This window comes from Heptranchias perlo, chromosome 23, assembly GCF_035084215.1.
Source record: "Heptranchias perlo isolate sHepPer1 chromosome 23, sHepPer1.hap1, whole genome shotgun sequence".
NCBI classification, from domain to species: Eukaryota; Metazoa; Chordata; class Chondrichthyes; order Hexanchiformes; family Hexanchidae; genus Heptranchias; species Heptranchias perlo.
Genome location: NC_090347.1, coordinates 12828251 through 12845257, shown reverse-complemented (window position 1 = coordinate 12845257; position 17007 = coordinate 12828251). Strand labels below are relative to the sequence as shown.

At 42.8% G+C, this 17007-nt stretch overlaps 1 long non-coding RNA gene across 2 annotated transcripts in view; it reads right to left on the bottom strand.

Moving 5' to 3' along the window:
• LOC137341106 (uncharacterized) overlaps window positions 1-14808 on the bottom strand; it is a 72425-nt gene extending 57617 nt beyond the window's left edge. For both annotated transcript variants that reach the window (XR_010966963.1, XR_010966961.1), the window contains exon 1: window positions 14674-14808. This is a non-coding gene — a long non-coding RNA (uncharacterized lncRNA). The remainder of the gene's footprint in view (window positions 1-14673) is intronic.
• Between the last annotated feature and the right edge of the window lie 2199 nt (window positions 14809-17007).

Sequence of the window (17007 nt, the reverse complement as noted above, 5' to 3'; positions counted from 1 at the left end):
GTGCTGATCTACTCAACAACTTGCTTTAAACCCTAACCTCAAAAGAGGGCTGGTATGAGTTTTTCCATTTCCCACGCGAGCCATCCCATGGCATCTGTGAGTGAGGTTGCCATGGTAGCCCAATTTGTCAGGAGCTGTCTACTGTGGGCATCTGATGACTAGGAATGGAGAGAGACTGCACAGTCTCATTTCATGTAGGGCCTCGCGCCTAGTTAAGAGAAGAGAGAGACTAACATCCTGGCAACTCAGTCTCAACTGATATTTAAAGCTGTCTGCCATTGAGTGAGTTTAGCCAATTCTTCTCTCAGCTGCTGCTCTTGTGTGGAGAAACAGTTGTTAAGAACATTAATGGCATCAGTAATCGCAGAAGGAAGCAGAATCTCATATCTTACTTATTACAGTCAGAGTTAACTTATTGTAGTCAGAAGAAACGTTGTACAAATTGCAGTGCACACTCAAACTCCAATGGACGTGGGTGTAAGACAAGAAAAAGTCAGAGATAAGTTGTTACCTAAATTGGGATAGTACATGCTATGTAATGTAGCAGACTTTAATTTCAACATCACATGTAACTCTCTTCGTTATTTCACATCTGCGTTATGGCACCAAATTTACTAAAGTCATTACACAGAACAGATCAGACTTTTTAGTATCAACACAGGATAATTTACAATAATCTGTGCTTGAAGTCAATAGCAAGTTCGACTGTAATTAAATATTTTAAATGATTTTAGTTCCTTTACCTTATCACCAATTCAGAACGCTGCTCCCCCGCCCCAGTCCCACCCCCCATTTTACTAAGTTAGGCCGTTGTGCTCCCCGATCCTCCAGTGGAGAATTTACGCCACAATTTGCTGGAAAAATAAGTAGAATACGCCACAGCGAGCGTAGCGGTGGAGCGGGAAAACCCATTGCGATGTGATGCTACTCAGGCCCAGAAGTGTTAAAATGATTGTTCGAAGATAGAACTGATGGGCAGAATCAAGCACAAATTCAAATTATAAAGAACTGTTCCTATATCTGTCTGGTTTGTGCATTAGGTGGATCAGTGACCCCCTTGCTTCAAATTGAGGTTGTACGAACAACACAAAAACCAGAGGTTTTTAGTCTTCAGTTGCTCAATGAGTCTGTAATCCCAGTGCTATTTCTGATTTACTACTTGGATTTTAATAAGGGGTAAATGGGCACATTGTGATCACTGACGCCCACATAGGATTAACGATCCCAGTTACATATAAAACAAGCCATATTCGGGTGGTAGTTTAAGGCTAGGAACTGGCAATCCGCTCCTGCCAGATATATATCATTTCTGTTGTTTTGCAGTTTGCACCAGTGACCCTAGTAATTGTCAGAACTGCTCCACTAAATAATAAAAAAAAATGCACCGAACGAGGGCAAGACAATTATTTCTTAATTTAAACAATAAACCACGATTCCCGTGATTGCATCAAACGTGCTGAGCCCTCCAGCGGCATTCTGTAAAGGTCTAAGTGGCTATGGTGATCATAGTGGTGTTAATTCAGCAAACTCAATCTCGCTATTGATTTTAACGGGGGCGGAGTTACAATAATTAGTTGTTCGACTTTTTTCAAAATTCATTCATGGGATGTGGGCGTCGCTAGCAAGGTCAGCATTTATTGCCCATCGCTAATTGCCCTTGAGAAGGTGGTGGTGAGCAGTCTTCTTGAACCGCTGCAGTTTGTGTGGTGAAGGTTCTCCCACAGTGCTGATAGGTAGGGAGTTCCAGGATTTTGACCCAGCGACGATGAAGGAACGGTGATATATTTCCAAGTCGGGATGGTGTGTGACTTGGAGGGGAACGTGCAGGTGGTGTTGATCCCATGTGCCTGCTGCCCTTGTCCTTCTCGGTGGTAGAGGTCGCAGGTTCAGGAGGTGCTGTCGAAGAAGCCTTCGTGAGTGCTGCAGTGCATCTTGTAGATGATGCACACTGCAGCCACGGTGTGCCAGTGGTGGAGGGAGTGAATGTTTAAGGTGGAAGATTAGGTGCCAATCAAGCGGGCTGCTTTGTCCTGGATGGTGAGTGTTGCTAGAGCTGCACTCATCCAGGCAAGTGGAGAGTATTCCATCACACTCCTGACATGTGCCTTGTAGATGGTGGAAAGGCTTTGGGGAGTTACTCGCTGCAAAATACCCAGCCTCTGACCTGCTGTTGTAGCCACAGTATTTATGTGGCTGGTCCAGTTAAGTTTCTGGTCAATGGTGACCCCCAGGATGTTGATGGTGGGGGATTCAGCAATGGTAATGCCGTTGAATGTCAAGGGGAGGTGGTTAGACTCTCTCTTGTTGGAGATGGTCATTGCCTGGCGCTTGCCTGGCGCGAATGTTACTTGCCACTTATCATCTCGAGCCTGACTTTCTCGGCGAGGGTCTCTGTGGAGCAGCACAAAAGTCCCAGCAAATGATGGCATGGTGTACGCAATGGCTTAAGTCACTCACACTGGAATTTCTGTACCATAATACGCCATAGAGATGCCAATAATAAGACGCAAGTTTTCAGCAAATTCAGGCCCAACATTTTGTAATTTCATTGAATAGAAAAACCGAGACAAATAAATGAGTCCTCCTGGATTCACAGGTGAGAAGCAGCAATATCTCCTAAACTAGAAATTTACACCTCTGCTGCATATTTCTTCAGTGTTTTTTTTTCTTTAATAACCAATGATAATTCATGATAAAGGCTTTTGTGCTCCATATTATTACTGTGCAGTGTTAGAGCCAAAAGATTACTGAGAATGAATCTCTTCATACTGCCTCTCACAGGATGTCATTTAATAAAAGCAATGGCCTTTTTCATCTTTGTGATCCAATGACAACATCCCACAGTCAATCGAAAAATTTACTGTAGCGGTCAACAAAATGTTTTTTCCTGCAGAGAATATCAAATTACTTCCTGTGACACTTCTGGGAGCCAAAAAATGACACCGTTCTCTTCCGAATTCTGCACTTTCCAGTTATTGCTGTCTCTCAGACACTGCTATCTAACTACCTCATGTTTTTATTCCCTGGGTTGTTATTTATAGACAAGGATATGTCTCATAATATCACGGGTAGAAAGCAAAGGCATTTTTTTAAATTAGGAGGGGGAGTTGAAACGTTACTACAGAGCAACATAGCAAAATAAAAGTCTGTTGTCCTCATCTGAATTTCTGTAAATAATTGTTTTTTTTTCAAAAAGGATTTTATTTTACTTCTAAATTGTAGTAATGCGACGCTTTTAATGGGTTATCATTGTTACTAAAAAGCTGGATATTTTTCTACTGTTTTATAAACATGCAGTAGGATAACTTTATTCTTATGTCGTTATGATACATTAACAGCACAGCATTATTTATGCATGACACAGTATGTTACCCAACTCTTTCCCTTCTCAATATGGTGAGCAGCCCTCTTTTAAATCAGCGGTGCTCAAAGGTTTCTAGATGGCTCACAATTAACTGCCAAACAACCTTCAATCATTCGACACTTTCTTACATTTTTGATGAATTTTCTCCGCCATCTGCTGAACAGGGCAACAGTATCACCTCACTGGCCATGCACGGGCTCTGTAGGATACTGAAGCTGCCAACTGCGAGAGGTAGGACCAATCCTCCTGGAGAATTCCCACTTTTCCACCTGTTCTTCAGCATATTTCGTATCATGGTTGCTAACTGTGGAGCTGAACGCTTTTAAAGAGGCACTGACTGCATGAAAAGGTGTTTGACACAGCTCGTTCTGTTTGTTTACCAACACACATCATGGACATAAATTACAAATTACATCATCTGTTTTAAAAATGTGGAGAGTTCCACGTGAGCAGATCCACTTTTCAAAGGAGGGACAGCGCCCTGGCTGCTCTAAATTTAATAGTCATTTCAACCTCTCTCAGAAGGCAGCACAGAAAAGCGTCAGTAAAGCCCACCTGAATATATAATAGAAAGAGCCAAAGTCAAGGCTTAACCCTTTGTGCCCTCAGGTAAATTTGTACACAATGAATAATTAAGAAATCGATTTTTAAAATATTTTCATTAGCAACATCTATGTGCAACGGCAAACTAGAAATCTTTTCTGCTTCGGAATCTTTGCTACATAGAAGAAACGTATGTGTCCCAGATGTGCTGCCATGGCCACCAGTGGTGGACACAGAAATATGCTAGAGTACCATGTGTTTTTTTAAACCGGTATACTAGCAAGCATTCAGCTTGCAGTGGCATTACTCAGCACTGGTAATCAAATCTGTTTCATTATGTTGAATGGGAAAATCCAGTCGACCTTCCTTCCCCAATTGTCTGATTTCATTCACAATTTCTCACTACGCTGGACGACAGAAATAGCACTCCAGAAATTATTGAGTTCACAAAATGGGGTAAACACATCAAATAATTCCTGTTTGGCTTCTCAACCTCTTAACCCTCATAGAAGAGTGAGAAAACCTCTCGCCTGACAAGGGATGGCTGTTTCCCATACAAACTGGATTCTGGGTTGGCCTAGGTGCCCTTTCATGTTAGTAGGAAGGAAGCCTTGGTCATCATTTAGGTTTGGGGAAGTCAGACAATATTTCTAGCTCAGTGTCAACTGGGAAGTGTTCACAGCCAAAAAGCTAAAAATATGCACCGACTGAAGTGATTCAGTGTGGACGGGGGCCTGGAGTAAGTGTTGGGGCAAGGATGTGCGTCAAAACAAAGTGCGTCAGCAGTGGCAGGTGGCTGAAAACACAACTTCATGACAATAGATATATATTGTGGAAACAGGTGTTGACAAAAAGCAACATAAATAAGTTTTTTTTTCCATAACAAGGGCAAATAAATGTTCATTTCTGGCATGTTTGTAGTACTGTGTTTGGGAGCATTTTTTTGTTCGTTATTTTTAACATGTAAATGAAGTCAGGCTGCTCTGTAACCACATTGGGCAGCATTTATTATTTGTTATCAACATTCTGCTCACTTGCTTTGTCACTATTCGCCCCCTCTTTAGTTTTGGAATTTTGGTTTGAGGAATCTGTTGATAAGTTTTTTTTTTCTGCACCTTCCACAGGACTGTGTGAAAAAATACAGGAAATTTAAAGTTCTGTATGAATTCCTGCAATTGTGCCTTTTATTATATTAAATGTTATTAAAATACTGCAATAGTAATTTGTTTAGCTATGGACCTGGCTGGAATGTGCCCAGCTTTATAGATTCAGTTGAGAAATACCCAAATTGACTTGCAGTTTTGTTAGAGACTGTGGGGAAGGCTTTGTTTGTCCTTTATTTGTATCAAAGTTTTAAATTGCTGCGTAAGGAATGGATTTACACCCCGCCCGATATTACTCTCCATTGACTTCAATGAATAGTCGAATCGGGTGGGGTGCACCCAATTCCATCAGTTTCCCACCAGGCGCGTTAGGTTAAAATTGCACCTAAGATACACCTACACCCACCATTATTCTGATAAGCTCAGATAAACTCAGCCATTTTACCTACAAATGTGTGTGGATCCGGATTTTTATAAACTGCTTATTAATCTAAAGATAAGTGTGCCTCTGCCCATATAATCACTCATGTGCTGAGAGTTCGGTACGTGTGGGAGTTTGGTAAAGTGGGGGAAGGAGGTGCTGCTTTGCCTTGCTTTTCCTGCAGAGCGGTAGTGGACCTGAGAGCGGTGAGCGGCGGGAGAGAGCAAGACCAAAGCGGGGATAAAAACAGCGCGGAGAGAGCGAGAGTTCAGTCGGTGAGCGGCGGTAAAGAGCAAGACCAGAGCGGGGATAAAAACAGCGCGGAGAGAGCGAGAGTTCAGTCGGTGAGCGGCGGGAGAGAGCGAGACCAGAGCGGAGATATAAACAGCGCGGAGAGAGCGAGAGTCCAGTCGGTGAGCGGCGGGAGAGAGCGAGACCAGAGCGGAGATATAAACAGCGCGGAGAGAGCGAGAGTTCAGTCGGTGAGCGGCGGGAGAGAGCGAGACCAGAGCGGAGATATAAACAGCGCGGAGAGAGCGAGAGTCCAGTCGGTGAGCGGCGGGAGAGAGCGAGACCAGAGCGGAGATATAAACAGCGCGGAGAGAGCGAGAGTCCAGTCGGTGAGCGGCGGGAGAGAGCGAGACCAGAGCGGGGATATAAACAGCGCGGAGAGAGCGAGAGTCCAGTCGGTGAGCGGCGGGAGAGAGCGAGACCAGAGCGGGGATATAAACAGCGCGGAGAGAGCGAGACCAGAGCTTACTCTGAGAGCGAGACTCTGAGACCAGCGGCAGTTCAGGGTGACGTCACCAGTCAGAAAGTGACGCGGCACAGGGAGGCAGCTGATTGGTGAGTAGGTTCAGGTGAGTATTTCTACCATTTTACTGTAAGTAAAGTAATAAGAAAGGGAAGATCTGCAGGTTTTATAGCAGATAGTGTTTTTTTTTTTAGTGAACCTAGGTCCCTAGTATAGTTAACATTTTCTAATTTCAACGTAATTTAAAAGGGGTAACTAAGCTAAGGCAAGTCATGGCAGCAGACCTCGCACCCGTGATATGCTCCTCCTGCAAGATGTGGGAAGTCATGGACACTACCAGTGTCCCTGCCGACCATGTGTGCGGGAAGTGTGTCCACCTGCAGCTACTGACCGATCGTATCTCGGAGCTGGAGCTGCGGGTGGACTCACTGTGGAGCATCCGCGATGCAGAGAAACTCGTGGATAGCACGTTTAGCGAGTTGGTCACACCGCAGGTAAAGGGTATACAGGCAGGAAGTGAATGGGTGACCACCAGGAAGAGTAAGAGATGCAGGCAGGTAGTGCAGGGGTCCCCTGTGGCCATCCCCCTCTCAAACAGATATGCCACTTTGGATGCTGTTGGGGGGGATGACTTATCAGGGGAAGGCAGCAGCAGCCAACTTCCTGGCACCACGGGTAGCTCTGCTGCACAGGCTGGGAGGAAAAAGAGTGGCAGAGCTATAGTGATAGGGGACTCAATTGTAAGGGGAATAGACAGGCGTTTCTGCGGCCGCAACCGAGACTCCAGGATGGTGTGTTGCCTCCCTGGTGCAAGGATCAAGGATGTCTCGGAGCGGCTACAGAACATTTTGGAGGGGGAGGGCGAACAGCCAGCTGTCGTGGTGCACATAGGCACCAACGATATAGGTAAAAAAGGGGATGAGGTCCTAAAAGCAGAATATAGGGAGTTAGGAGGTAAATTAAAAAATAGGACCTCAAAGGTAGTAATCTCAGGATTGCTGCCAGTGCCACGTGCTAGTCAGAGTAGAAATAGGAGGATATTTCAAATGAATACGTGGCTAGAGGAATGGTGCAAGGGGGAGGGATTCAAATTCCTGGGACACTGGAAACGGTTCTGGGGGAGGTGGGACCAGTACAAACCGGATGGTCTGCACCTGGGCAGGGCCGGGACCGCTGTCCTAGGAGGAGTGTTTGCTAGTGCTGTTGGGGAGGGTTTAAACTAAAGTGGCAGGGGGTTGGGAACTTGAGCAGGGAGAGAGAGGAAAGCGTAACAGGAAGGGACAGAAGGTATGGAGTAATAGGTAAAGTGTTAAAAAAGGAAAAAGCAGGAACTAAGCGTCACAAAACAGATTTGAAAGTTCTTTATCTGAATGCACGTAGCATTCGTAATAAAATGGACGAGTTAACGGCACAAATAACTACGTATGGGTATGATCTTGTGGCCATTACAGAAACATGGCTGCAGGGTGACAACGACTGGGAATTAAATATGCCAGGGTATTTAACAATCAGGAAGGACAGGCAGGAAGGAAGGGGAGGTGGGGTGGCTATGTTAATAAAGGAAGGAATCACTGTAATACAGAGAAATGATATTGGGACAAAGCATCAAGATAATGAAACAGTTTGGGTGGAGATAAGGAATAATAAGGGAAAAAAAACATTAGTGGGCGTAGTATATAGGCCTCCTAATAGTTGCAACTCTGCTGGAAGAAGTATTAATCAGGAGATAGTCGGGGCATGTAATAAGGGAACAGCCATAATTATGGGGGATTTTAATTATCATATTAACTGGACAAATCAAATTGGGCAGAGCAGCCTTGAGGACGAGTTCATTGAATGCATCAGGGATGGATTTCTTGAGCAGTATGTAACTGATCCTACAAGGGGGCAGGCAACCTTGGACCTGGTCCTGTGTAATGAGTCAGGATTAATTAATAATGTCCTAGTTAAGGATCCCCTTGGAACGAGCGACCACAACATGGTTGAATTCCATATCCAATTAGAGGGTGAGAAGGTTGATTCTCAAACAAGCGTACTGAGCTTGAATAAAGGAGACTATGATGGTATGAGAGCGGAATTGATTAAAGTGGACTGGGAAAATAGATTAAAGGGTAAGACGGTACATGAGCGGTGGTGTTCATTTAGGGAGTTATTTTACAACTTTCAAAATAAATATATTCCACTGAGGAAAAAAGGGTGTAAAAGAAATGACAGCCATCCGTGGCTAAGTAAAGAAATCAAGGATAGTATCCGACTAAAAACAAGGACATATAAGGTAGCCAAACTTAGTGGGAGGATAGAAGATTGGGAATTCTTCAAAAGACAGCAAAAAGTAACTAAAGGATTGATTAAGAAAGGGAAGTTAGATTATGAAAAGAAATTAGCAAAAAATATAAAAACAGATAGCAAGAGTTTCTATAGTTAAATAAAAAGAAAAAGGGTGGCTAAGGCAAACATAGGTCCCTTAGAGGATGAGACCGGGAAATTAATGGTGGGAAACATGGAGATGGCAAAAATGCTGAACAAATATTTTGTTTCAGTCTTTACAGTAGAGGACACTAAGAATATCCCAACACTGGACAAACAGGGGACTCTCGGGGGGGAGGAGCTAAATACGATTAAAATCACTCAGGAGATGGTACTCAGTAAAATAATGGGACTCAAGGCGAATAAATCCCCTGGACCTGATGGCTTCCATCCTAGGGTCTTGAGAGAAGTGGCAGTAGGGATTGTGGATGCTTTGGTGATAGTTTTCCAAAATTCCCTGGACTCAGGAGAGGTCCCGGCAGATTGGAAAACTGCTAATGTAACACCGTTATTTAAAAAGGGTAGTAGGCAGAAGGCTGGAAATTATAGGCCAGTTAGCTTAACATCTGTGGTGGGTAAAATTTTGGAGTCTATTATTAAGGAGACAGTAACGGAACATTTAGATAAGCATAATTTAATAGGACAAAGTCAGCATGGCTTTATGAAGGGGAAGTCATGTCTGACAAATTTGCTTGAGTTCTTCGAGGATATAACGTATAGGGTGGATAAAGGGGAACCAGTGGACATAGTGTATTTAGACTTCCAGAAGGCATTCGACAAGGTGCCACATAAAAGATTATTACTTAAGATAAAAAATCACGGGATTGGGGGTAATATTCTGGCATGGGTGGAGGATTGGTTATCGAACAGGAAGCAGAGAGTTGGGATAAATGGTTCATTTTCGGACTGGCAACCAGTAACCAGTGGTGTTCCACAGGGGTCGGTGCTGGGTCCCCAACTCTTTACAATCTATATTAACGATTTGGAGGAGGGGACCGAGTGCAACATATCAAAATTTGCAGATGATACAAAGATGGGAGGGAAAGTAGAGAGTGAGGAGGACATAAAAAACCTGCAAGGGGATATAGACAGGCTGGGTGAGTGGGCGGAGATTTGGCAGATGCAATATAATATTGGAAAATGTGAGGTTATGCACTTTGGCAGGAAAAATCAGAGAGCAAGTTATTATCTTAATGGCGAGAGACTGGAAAGTACTGCAGTACAAAGGGATCTGGGGGTCCTAGTGCAAGAAAATCAAAAAGTTGGTATGCAGGTGCAGCAGGTGATCAAGAAAGCCAACGGAATGTTGGCTTTTATTGCTAGGGGGATAGAATATAAAAACAAGGAGGTATTGCTGCAGTTATATAAGGTATTGGTGAGACCGCACCTGGAATACTGCATACAGTTTTGGTCTCCATACTTAAGAAAAGACATACTTGCTCTCGAGGCAGTACAAAGAAGGTTCACTCGGTTAATCCCGGGGATGAGGGGGGCGGACATATGAGGAGAGGTTGAGTAGATTGGGACTCTACTCATTGGAGTTCAGAAGAATGAGAGGCGATCTTATTGAAACATATAAGATTGTGAAGGGTCTTGATCGGGTGGATGCAGTAAGGATGTTCCCAAAGATGGGTGAAACTAGAACTAGGGGGCATAATCTTAGAATAAGGGGCTGCTCTTTCAAAACTGAAATGAGGAGAAACTTCTTCACTCAGAGGGTGGTAGGTCTGTGGAATTTGCTGCCCCAGGAAGCTGTGGAAGCTACATCATTAGATAAATTTAAAACAGAAATAGACAGTTTCCTAGAAGTAAAGGGAATTAGGGGTTATGGGGAGCGGGCAGGAAATTGGACATGAAGCTGAGTTCGGATCGGTCAATGCCCTGTGGGTGGCGGAGAGGGCCCAGGGGCTATGTGGCCGGGTCCTGCTCCGACTTCTTGTGTTCTTTAGATTTGTGGTTGGGATCAGATCAGCCATGATCTTATTGAATGGCGGAGCAGGCTCGAGGGGCCGATTGGCCTACTCCTGCTCCAATTTCTTATGTTCTTATGTTCTTATGTAAATCAAAATCCTTTCTTTCATGTTACAGCTGAGTGTAAATTTGAACACGTTGATTGTCCACATTAAGGGCCTGATCTTCTTCTTGTTTGAAGTGCCTAATCATACCATGAAATCAGTGGTGTTACTTTCTGCCACACTTCAGTTAAAATTTTGTTCCCCATTTTTAAAAACTTTTCGTGCTGATCAAGATGAAGGATGCCAGTGCTGGGGAGAATATTTTTATTCATTTTGCCACCCTGTATCAGCATCAAGAACTCCCAGTTCAAGTATATCATAACCATCTCCAGAGCAAACCTCCCTCTACTCTGACCCAACAATGAATCTTACCTCCAACCTCAGAATAATGTCACCGACTGCACCAGTGTGGATTTTTTCACTTTCCACACCAGCCATGCATACAGAATCTTGGAGTGAGAATCCAATGTAGTGTCAATTCGTTCCAAATTAGGTGTAGTTTTGTGCGATACTGTCAGCATTGAGTATATGTTTAGAGTTTTTGCTATGGTATACACCAGAGCATGGACTGATACTTGCAGTCTATAAACAATGAGCTAAAGGTGTGCTTTGAAGAAGTGCTTTCTTTGAGGAAAGAAAACAATGGAAAAGCTGCACATAATTTTTGTTGGACACAATACGCAAGCAACACACATTTTTGTGATGCGATGACTTGTTTTGGCTTGATTTGTGCTTTGCTTTGGTGCTTGTCAAACACTTAAACAGTCTATACCCTAGCCTATACCCACTAGGAATTGAGTTTGAACAGTCTTAGCCCATTCATAAGGACCCCTTTCGGGCGGATGAGAGAATAGAATGCAGCACCCTGGAAGACATTGTTTAGATAAACATTTTCAGCAGTTCAGACACAATTATTGCTGTAAAATCTGGGTGTGATTCCCATAGCAGCGGTTTGCTAAAAGCTTAATAATTGTAAAATGCATATAGTATAAATTATGCTTAAATAATCCCTGTTCCAACACAATCATCATAAAATATGTTGTGTGACAAGGTGGCTGTTTGTCTCTTCATTACAAAACCAATTCAGTACTCAAAGATTAAATTGTTCTCATGGGGATCTATTCACAGAACAGTAACTTAAATGGACTTTAACTATAGATTTTTGGTACAAAGTTGGAGCTTTCATTTGATCATTTATTTTGTTTAGTATAGGTTGTTTCAGGACCTTCTCAGGTTCATCTCCTTTGGGCACCTATCTTGGGTAACTATTTGGATACTTTCACAGCCACACTAAGGAGTCCAGATATGCACCTAGAATACAAACATTGGAATACAAACAAAATTATGAAAATAGGAAAAAAGTGGAGATTAGAAATACTTATAGAGTATATTTTACGGTTCATCAGCACTTTGGTAGTTTTTAAAGAAACGTTGCACTGTTTAAGTGTTTGACAAGCACCGAAGTGAAACACAAATCGAGCCAAAACACGTCATCTCATCACAAAAATGTGTGTTGCTTGCGTATTGTGTCCAACAAAAATTATGTGCAGCTTTTCCATTGTTTTCTTTCCACAAAGAAAGCACGTCTTCAAAGCACACCTTTAGCTCATTGTTTATAGACTGCAAGTACCAGTCCATGCTCTGGTGTATACCATAGTAAAAACTCTAAACATATACTCTATGCTGACAGTAAAGACATGAGGCGCCTGCTCCACTAGCTACTAAGCATTTACCATTCTTAGTACAGTTACAAACTTTAGTAGAGAAATTAAACTAGTTGGAACCAGAGGCCCAATAACTACTAAATTTAATCAATAGTATATCTATAACATGACTAAGAAAGCTATGATAACCCAGGTATTCATATTAAACTGTAAAATCTGATCATCTGTAACATTTGTTGACAAGTTTCATGCACCATATTGTTTATTTTCAGCTCACCAAATACATTTTGCTGTAAAATTATGCTTGATGATTCCCCCTACACCGACTCTACAATATTTTCACCACTGTAACCATGTTCTGTGTCATACCCTAAAGTCTTTTGAATCTAATACATTTTACAGATCAACAAATTGTACATCAGCAAGGATATAAGACGAGTTTAGGGTGCAACACAGAACATGGCTACACAAAGAGTGTCGGAAACATTGTAGAATCAATACAAAAAGGTTCAACAAAAAATATTTGGTGACCTGTAAATTCTAGTCAGTGTCCTGTGGTGTTGAACAAGTGGTGTCAAGACCAAGTGTAGTTTAAAGGTTAAAGGGCAGGGGGCATGCAGTCAGAATTCACTCCACATTTTAAAGTTATACATTCTGTCCTTATTTTTGCACAATACTTTGATTTTATATTACTGTTCACAATTAAAGAGCAAAACTTACTGCAATTTGGGAAGCAGAGAAGTAGAGTTGTTTGGAGCATAGGAGGTTCTGGACAGTACAGACCCGTGGAGCTGGGCAATACAAACCTGAGATGCTGCAGCATCACCACTGGCCACAGGGTGCAATTACAGTGTGACAAGTTTACATAGGCAGTTTCCATTATAAACATGGGCATAGGAGTTTCAAATGGAAAAAGCGGACACAAATGATTGACAAAAACATGGCAATAGGAAGTAAGGATTTGTAGATAGGAAGTGTTTTTAATATATTAAATAAATGGTGCTTGCTGACAATGGCCCAGAATCAGCTCCAAAAATAACAGAGAGCTGAACAGCGCTCACCGTTGTTTAAAGGCAAATGGAAGAACAACTTCTGGTGAGTGCGCATACGCAGTCAAATGCGCATATCCAGAAGTTACTCTGTGAGATTCCCTGCTTGTTTGAAAGCTGCGTGGGAAGGACAGCTCACCAGTGAAATGAATGGACCAGCGCAAAGTTGCTGCACTGCCCAGCTGGAAATGGACTAATCCACGTAGAAAAAGGGATGCTGGGTTTTTTAGGTCTAAACTAACTTTTAACAACGTGGTACGTTTTAATGGCTGCCAAACAACCTCTCCGGCACTGAAAATTAACTTTTAAAAATGTGAAGTCTCATTCCATCCGATTTTAATTGTTGGAGATTTTTTTTAAATTAAAATGTTTATTTTTTTTTAACTTTTTGTTTCTGTCTCTTTTATCTCTATCTTTTAATTCAATATTTCTTACCCTCCCTTTATTTTGCTTTCTCTAACTGATTTTACATTGAATTTACTGTTGTAGTTGCTCTTCCTGGTTCTGACTTTTTTCTTGTTTGTTCATGGGATGTGGGCATCCCTAATTGCCCTTGAGAAGGTGGTGGTGAGCCGCCTTCTTGAACCGCTGCAGTCCGTGTGGTGAAGGTTACTTTCTGTAGTGAGATTGTACAACTGAGTGGCTTGCTAGGCCATTTCAGAGGGCGATTAAGAATCAACCACATTGCCGTGGGCCTGGAGTCACATATAGGCCAGACCGAGTAAGGACGGCAGGTTTCCTTCCCTAAAGGACACTAATGAACCAGATGGGTTTTTACGACAATCCGGTAGTTTCATATCAAGGATGCTTCAATCTGATTGTATTGAGGGAACAGAAATCCTTTCCCCGCTCACACAGCTCACAGATGGCTGGGAGAGGACGCTGCCCCTTTTGCGGCTCACCATTAGAGGACGTTCCCGCACTAAAGCCTGTGGATTGTTTGTGGGCAAGTTTAAATCTAATGAGTGGCGGACGCCGTTCGTTTGCCACGCAGAGCAAATTCCGGGCCAGTGTGCTTTTCCTTTCTTCAATTTGCATTCACTCAGCGTTGATTTATAAGGGATAGGAATGAGTGAAATGCCTCCCATCAAATCGGTGCCAAATTTAAACTACAAATATCCCCACTCCCTCACTTCAGTTTAACACAAAGTGCAATCCATAATAAACACTTTGTTGAGGCACTGCAACCGTGCTTAAAAGAAAAAAAAACATAACATTTTCTTCAACTGGCCGCGGGTGACATGTAAATCCAAAAGGATCTGAACATGAATTTGGAAGCATTATCTAGCTTGATCCAAATTTGCCCTGCTCAGATCTATTGAATCTCAGCCACCCCATCCCCCCAGAGCAAAATACCTTGTCAAGTATGTTAAGTATGAAAGTGAAAACTTGTCTCGGCTCCAAGTTTCCATTTCACCATTGAAAAGAAATAAATGTCCAAATGTATCCAAACCTGAATCTAGCGGGGCTCTGCTTTGTCCTGGTTCTTTATCAAACTGCCTCTTCAGATAAACTCAGCTTTCAGGGCCTGACCTGCGCTCAGCCCAAATTGGAAATCACATAAAGGGAATGGATTCTTCTTGCATGCGTTTCTGCTCCATGTAAATTTGGACCGTTTTGCTGTTCATTTAGTAAATGGAATCCTGTTGAAGTTATGTATTTTGCTGCCCCTGTGTGGCCAAGTGACTCTTTGTCAGAAATTGAAACCTGCTTTCGTGCATCTCTTGCTGAGTTTCACTTTTCGCTGATTAATTTCTTCAATATCTACAGTTGATACGTTTAAAATGTCAACAATACAACTGCAGATAATATGCTCAGTAGTGGGGCCAAGCACTGTGCAGATTCACCTGCAGAGCAGAGTCCACTAACCAAGAGATTTTCCAAATCCTAAATCCAATGGCTGGAAGCTTCGGTTAGTCTGCTATCTCTATGTATACCCACGTTTCTATGTGTATCTCTATGTAAATCCCCATAAACTGCACATCCTTACTTCAAGTAGCTCAGATAACTTTGTCATTTTCCACCTCCCACATCAAACTTCCACTGTGCTGGTGAATCTCTGACAGCACACACCTGTTCTTATTCTCCACAGGTCCATCACTCAGGCATGACGCCAGAAAAAGGAATGGCTGCTGATAAATTACAGGTGCATATATGGACTCCTTATAATCTGAGACTCATGTGAGCTCATGACCCTCCCACTCCATGCCAGGATTGGACCTCACACAATGACCAGATGCCAGAACCCCTCCCAGTGCTCCCAGATCTCATGACTCCTCCTGAATTGTAGGACCCCTGCCAATGCTCTCACATGACCAATGTATTAGCCAGCTAGAGACTGTCCTTCTTTAGGGAATTGGGAGAGGTTAGTGGGGTCTAGTTCGCTCCAAGATGACACATCTGCCGATGGAAAATCACAACTGAGTCAACCCTCTACGGCAGACTCAGTATTTCTATACCTTAGCCAAGTATCTGTAGTACATCAGGGCACTGCTGATGTTTGACCAACCAGTCTGGTTTATTGATGAAACGTGGAATTCTTCCCACTTGGCTCCATATAATCTTGCAGGGCAATGCCCTGACAGGTAGTGTGTGCTAGCTAGACACGCGGCAGTAAGCTTATCGGTGGTAAACTGAATAACTTTAGCTGGTTACGCTCTAGTTGTACTGTTGTAAGCACTTGGGGGCTCCTAAGCTTTGCCTCTTGCCAACCTACGGTTAAACTATCTGAAGGAAGAGGGGCTCTACCTCTCAGGCAGACAGAAGCTCTACTTGCATGGATTGGAGCTTTTAAACATGGTGATGGGCTTCCACGTGTCGGACATTCCTCTGACAAAAAAAAAAGTCTATAGGGATAATTCTGTGATCCTAGAGGGGAAGCTGTGCTGCAAGGGAGCATAGGTCAGAGATAGGGCTACAACATTATGGCCCGAATTCTGCAACCTGCACTCTCTGCAAGCGTGGCTTGCCACTGGAAGCACAGAATTAGCCCGAATATGACCAAGCCTGTATGGTACTGGACAGTAAGTACCCCGGGCATATGTGCTTGGCATAGCGGATATACTTATCACAAATTTGGGCACAAACTGCTTACAACTTTCCATTCATTAATTTTAATGGATGGAAAACATGGAAAACTTGAGCCCAAATTTGCAATAAGCACTTCCACCCTGCCAAGCTCTTATGTCCAGGTGCCAGAGAGGAAAATCTACCCCATAAGATTATCTGGACTTTAGAATTTCTCTCCGTGTTCATTAGAAGTTGACCGAAAACTCAGCTAAACACACAGCTTTCTTTACTGCTACATTAAAAATCCAGTCTTTTATTTCTAATTGTCTTTCATCTAACAGCGATATTTATAAAGAAACATGATCTACCTCCCAATTCACAAAGCTTCTGGGAATTTGCTAAAATGGGAGGGGGAGCTTGTTGTAACTTTTCCACAAGAGGTGGAATTTTCCCAAACAAATTAAATAATTATAGAAAAATGACTTTCAGCAGAAATGTTATGGCTCGCAGTCCAGCCAGCGAAATGCACTTATATTGAATGCCTCAGAGCTTAGCATCAGAGTAAGTAGCGAATACCTTAAATCAGACTGTTTACTAATGGCCAGAATGAAGTGATGGCATTTATCTAAGCACTAGGACAGTTGCTGTGTTCAGTTTTCATCTTATAGTCCAGCCTATCAGGAAGGCAGGAGATCCCACATTGCACGAGGTGCCCCAATCAACCACATCCCACAGTAATCTCAGACCTCTCAACATTTGGGAACTCTTGAGAACATTT